Source organism: Scomber japonicus, chromosome 10, assembly GCF_027409825.1.
Source record: "Scomber japonicus isolate fScoJap1 chromosome 10, fScoJap1.pri, whole genome shotgun sequence".
Classification (NCBI taxonomy): Eukaryota; Metazoa; Chordata; class Actinopteri; order Scombriformes; family Scombridae; genus Scomber; species Scomber japonicus.
In genome coordinates this window covers 32,622,513-32,628,633 of record NC_070587.1, presented here as the reverse complement: position 1 = coordinate 32,628,633, position 6,121 = coordinate 32,622,513, and the positions used below count along the sequence as shown (strand labels likewise).

The 6,121-nt window shown below is 36.8% G+C and overlaps 1 non-coding gene across 1 annotated transcript; it reads left to right on the top strand.

Annotated features, from left to right (window-relative positions):
* The first annotated feature begins 5,114 nt into the window (after positions 1-5,114).
* Positions 5,115-5,186, top strand: trnap-ugg (transfer RNA proline (anticodon UGG)). Its single transcript has one exon. It is a non-coding gene; the product is annotated as a tRNA-Pro (tRNA).
* The last annotated feature ends 935 nt before the right edge of the window (positions 5,187-6,121 follow it).

Genomic DNA, 6,121 nt, shown 5'->3' with positions numbered 1-6,121 from the left:
TAACAGAGAGTTATAAAATACAGCAAGAGAGAAAACAATGAGTGGAAACCTTCAGAAATATATATCACACTGATTCCAATCAGTGAGGCGACAACTGTCAGAGAGCAGTGATGGAAAGTTACTACACACTATTTAAGTACTACTTTGAAGTACTTGTACTTTAATGTAGTACAGTTTGAGGTACTTGTACTTTACTGTAGTAAAGTCTGAGGTACTTGTACTTTATTCTAGTAGAGTTTGAGTTACTTGTACTTTACGGCAGTACTGTTTGAGGTAGTTTTACTTTACTACAGTACAGTTTGAGGTATTTGTACTTTACTGTAGTGCAGTTTGAGGTACTTGTACTTTACTGTAGTTTAGTTTGAGGTACTTGTACTTTACTACAGTACAGTTTGAGGTACTTTTACTTTACTGTAGTACAGTTTGAGGTACTTGTACTTTATTCTAGTACAGTTTGAGGTACTTGTACTTTACTACAGTACAGTTTGAGGTACTTTTACTTTACTGTAGTACAGTTTGAGGTACTTGTACTTTATTCTAGTACAGTTTGAGGTACTTGTACTTTACTGCAGTACAGTTTGAGGTACTTGTACTTTACTGTAGTACAGTTTGAGGTACTTGTACTTTATTCTAGTACAGTTTGAGGTACTTGTACTTTACTGCAGTACAGTTTGAGGTACTTTTACTTTACTGTAGTACAGTTTGAGGTACTTGTACTTTACTGCAGTACAGTTTGAGGTACTTGTACTTTACTCTAGTACAGTTTAAGGTACTTGTACTTTATTCTAGTACAGTTTGAGGTACTTGTACTTTACTGTAGTACAGTCTGAGGTACTTGTACTTTACTGTAGTATAGTTTGATGTACTTGTACTTTATTCTAGTACAGTTTGAGGTACTTGTACTTTACTGTAGTACAGTTTGAGGTACTTGTACTTTATTCTAGTACAGTTTGAGGTACTTGTACTTTACTGTAGTACAGTCTGAGGTACTTGTACTTTACTGTAGTATAGTTTGATGTACTTGTACTTTATTCTAGTACAGTTTGAGGTACTTGTACTTTACTGTAGTACAGTCTGAGGTACTTGTACTTTACTGTAGTATAGTTTGATGTACTTGTACTTTATTCTAGTACAGTTTGAGGTACTTGTACTTTACTGTAGTACAGTTTGAGGTACTTGTACTTTACTGTAGTACATTTTGAGGTACTTTTACTTTACTGTAATTTAGTTTGAGGTACTTGTACTTTACTGTAGTACAGTTTGAGGTACTTGTACTTTTAATGTAGTACAGTTTGAGGTACTTGTACTTTACTGTAGTACAGTTCGAGGTACTTGTACTTTACTCTAGTACAGTTTGAAGTACTTGTACTTTACTGTAGTACAGTTTGAGGTACTTGTACTTTACTCTAGTACAGTTTCAGGTACTTGTCCTTTACTGTAATACTGCATACTACATCACTCATAATACTGCAGTACTTTTACTGTAATACTGCATACTACATCACTCATAATACTGCAGTACTTTTACTGTAATACTGCATACTACATCACTCATAATACTGCAGTACTTTTACTGTAATACTTTAACTTTATATTAATAATATTAATAATCTAATGAGGTAAACTAACTATAGTAGCAGGATTTCACTTCTTTTTCTCTTTCTTTACTCCAAATATCAACTTTCTCTAATCCGTCCATACATGTTGGAGCTGAGTCACATCTAAAATATGAGAGAGGACAATGTGAACAACAACTGACTCTCATCCAAACAGTCATTCTGGTCTACATCTGTAAATTCAGACCCTCATTTTTGGAAATGATTGCTCCATTAATAAGATTTAAAGATGATTGACAGCTGGCTCCAGGACTCACACTGAATCAGACTGCTGTTGCAATATGTCACTAAATTTAAATATTAGTAGATTATTAAACCTCGCTGTGTATGTCTGCATCTTTAAATATAAAAGCTATGAATTCATACTTCTTGATTTTTCACTTTCAGGAAGCACTTCACATTCTTGAACTTTGACCACATTATAACATCCGGGGGAAAAAATCACAAAAATCAGAATATGTGTGTTTTAAAGCTCAGAGGTGAACATGAATGTGACCCAGTGAGACTGTGACGTCTGGTTTTACCTCCTCTGTCAGAAGAAGGTGGTATAAACACAGCAGGAGAGCATATTTGGGTCAACGACAGGGTTCAACAAACCCCCATCAGACCTGAAAGGAGACATGAGGAGAGGAAGCCCCCAAACCCCCCCCCCCCTTTTCACCTCCATCCAATCCATAATCTGGAAGAAAGGCGTTAAGCTTCAAACAAGCGTCTGCTGCTGCTGCACAGATTGATGTCTGAGCGTCTCTAAGCATCAATATGTTCTCTGGTCTTTATATTAAACTATAACTATGTTCTTCTATAAGGAGGAAAACCCCATTATATGATCTTCAGGGTCAAATTTGAGCCGTTTTAACATTTGACAGCTTTAAAAAACACCGTATATACATTTCCTCTAGGTGGAGTTTGATCCCTAATGTGATCCCAAATATACATATACAATTTTGACTAATGTTTATTACAAAATTTTAAAAATGAGTTATAGTAGTGTTTTCTACTCTTTGCCTCTCAATTTGATAATATGCTCATTTTAAACCATATGAATTTCTCTTTCTCTTTCTCTCTCTCTCTCTCTCTCTCTCTCTCTCTCTCTCTCTCTCTCTCTCTCTCTTTCTCTCTCTCTCTGTCTCTTTCTCTCTCTTTCTCTCTTTCTTTCTCTCTCTCTTTCTCTCTGTCTCTTTCTCTCTTTCTCTCTCTTTCTCTTTCTTTCTCTCTCTCTTTCTCTCATTCTCTCTCTTTCTCTCTTTCTCTCTCTCTAAATACAGATTGCTGTTCTTGCATTTGCTAATCATCCTCTGCTGTGACCTTTGACCTCGTCATTCACAGCTGTTTAGAAAGAGAGTGAAGTTGCTGAAGCTGAAGCCTGACAACACACACACAGACGCAGACAGACACACACACACACACATACATACGCACACACGCAAACAGGCAAAGAAACACACACACACACACGCACATGCAAAGACACACACACACACACACACACACAGATGCGCATACAAACACACAAACAGACACACACACACACACACAAAGACACAAACACACACACACACACACACACACACAGAAAGACAGACAGACAGACAGACACACACACAAACAGACACACACACACACACACACACAGAAAGACAGACAGACAGACAGACACACACACAAACAGACACACACACACACACAGAAACACACACAAACAGACACAGACAGACACACGCACACACACAGAAACACACACACACACACACACACACACACACATGCTGCTGTGTATAATGGGATGGTTTCTCTGGCAGCTCTCAGTATTTGTGCCAAAGGTGTTTGTAATAAAACGCAGACAGACGAGCTGACGGAGGGCGCATGAGGTGACTCCAAGTGTCTCTGCCAAGTCTGCAGATTCTTGTCTTAACATGTCGCCCCCCCTACACACACACACACACACTTCCTTTCACATGCAATAAACTTAATTAAACATACTGTACGTACTGATATGTATACAAGGACAGTCCTTCCTGTTACAGTTAAGATCTTGCCTCAACTTGCTGACTTTAAAGTTTGTAACACACAAAAACAAGTCATTTAAAAGTAGATGATCAGCTTCTATTGAGCTTCATCAGTCTGAGTTATTATATCGTGTGTGAAAGGGTAATATGACATGTCATGTAAAGCGCTTTGAGTGGTCGCACAGACTAGAAAGGCGCTATATAAGTACAGTCCATTTAGTCCATTTACTCTATGTAGTAGTAGTAGTACTCTATGTAGTAGTAGTACTACTCTATGTAGTAGTAGTACTCTATGTAGTAGTAGTACTACTCTATGTAGTAGTAGTCCTCTATGTAGTAGTAGTAGTACTCTATGTAGTAGTAGGATTACTCTATGTAGTAGTAGTCCTCTATGTAGTAGTAGTAGTACTCTATGTAGTAGTAGTACTCTATGTAGTAGTAGGATTACTCTATGTAGTAGTAGGATTACTCTATGTAGTAGTGGCAGTAGTAGTAGTCTATGTAGTAGTAGTAGTACTCTATGTAGTAGTAGTAGTACTCTATGTAGTAGTAGTACTCTATGTAGTAGTAGTAATACTCTATGTAGTAGTAGGAGTACTCTATGTAGTAGTAGTACTCTATGTAGTAGTAGTAATACTCTATGTAGTAGTAGTAGTAGTACTCTATGTAGTAGTATGTAGTACTCTATGTAGTAGTAGTAGTAGTAGTATTAATAGTAGTAGTAGTAATAGTACTCTATGTAATAGTACTATATGTAGTAGTAGTAGTAGTAGTAGTATTAATAGTATTAGTAGTAATAGTACTCTATGTAGCAGTATTTAGTAATATTTATTAGTATTTCCAGTGTGTTTATCATCATATCTCCTCTTAGTGTTTCCTGTTTCTCTGTGATGTAGTATATATAGTATATATAGTATATATATGTTGAGCTGTGGTGTAGTATAGTATATATAGTATATATAGTATATATGGTATATATATAGTATATATATGTTGAGCTGTGGTGTAGTATAGTATATATAGTATATATAGTATATATGGTATATATATAGTATATATATGTTGAGCTGTGGTGTAGTATATATAGTATATATGGTATATATATAGTATATATATGTTGAGCTGTGGTGTAGTATATATAGTATATATAGTATATATGGTATATATAGTATATATATGTTTCTCTGTGGTGGAAGTATAGTAACAAAAAGACTTTGCTAGTAAAAACACTGTAACGTTGAAACATAGAAGATGAAGATTTGACTCATTTGGACGCTGAAGCTTCATATTAACTTCACATCAACTTTTAAATCCATGTTTCCACAGAAGGAGGACTGTGGATTTAGTCCTCCATCACTTCCATTGTAAACATGATGAAGGATCTAATGGTCAGTATGAACAGGAGGAATCATTACACACACATAAACTGGTTTCAGTGTTTAGTTGGCCTCCTGACTGAACAGAGACTTGAACAATCTTCTGGTATGCAAGTGGCTCGTTGGTCTAGGGGTATGATTCTCGCTTTGGGTGCGAGAGGTCCCGGGTTCAAATCCCGGACGAGCCCTTACTTTGGTTACAAAACGTCTCAGAGTAATAAACAACAGTCTTAAATCTACAACAAGTGCATTATGAAGGATCTAATGGTCAGTACGAACAGGAAGAACCATTATAGACACATAAACACACTTCATGTTCATTTTGGGCTCCTGATTGTTGATTTAAGACTTCAATTTAAGGATAAGATCAAGGTTTGTTGACTATGGAGCATATGGAGCAATACTATTAGTGTACTATTGCTGTGACATTCCCATTAAGTTCTATGGTTTATTTCTTTACTGTATAAAAGCTTGACAGATGTATTCTATGTACTATGAGTGCAATAATGTGTCTGTATAAATGGAGATTACATGCACACTTGAACCCAACACAAATGTCCTTCACATGATAAACTTAATCTCATATTTGTCAAACTTCTCCATGAATTACACTTGAAAATGCTTGAGTAAAAAAAAAGTTATTGTAAATATAAGAGCAATTCTCAGCTGTTAAATCAACGTTATGAGTTTTGATCGCCACGTAATCGTTGTGCGATTACAAACCCCCTCGGAATCTCTTCGGTGCTGTAGACGGCAATCAATGCCTGCACCTCATCGTCGGTGCAGGCACTTTCACTTTCACCTACCCTGGAGTAGGTACTCCGTTGGCCCCCGTAAAAGTTCCTGTAAATGGCCCTGTGGGGGAGGTTCCTGCAGTGGAGACATGCACCAATGGGGCTGGCCCCATAAAATGACCCCGAAGTTCCTGCAGTGGAAAGGCGCCTTATGTTTATGATTTTGGGAAATTTGACCTTGAATGACCCCTGAAGCTTTTATTTTTCTGTCAGTTTGTTGTATGTTTCTGTGCTCAGTCGGTCAGATGATTCGCACCAGCATTGACCACAAAAGCCAAGATGCATCAACAGTGTGAAAGCTGTAGTAACTTTAACTCAACTCTAATGAA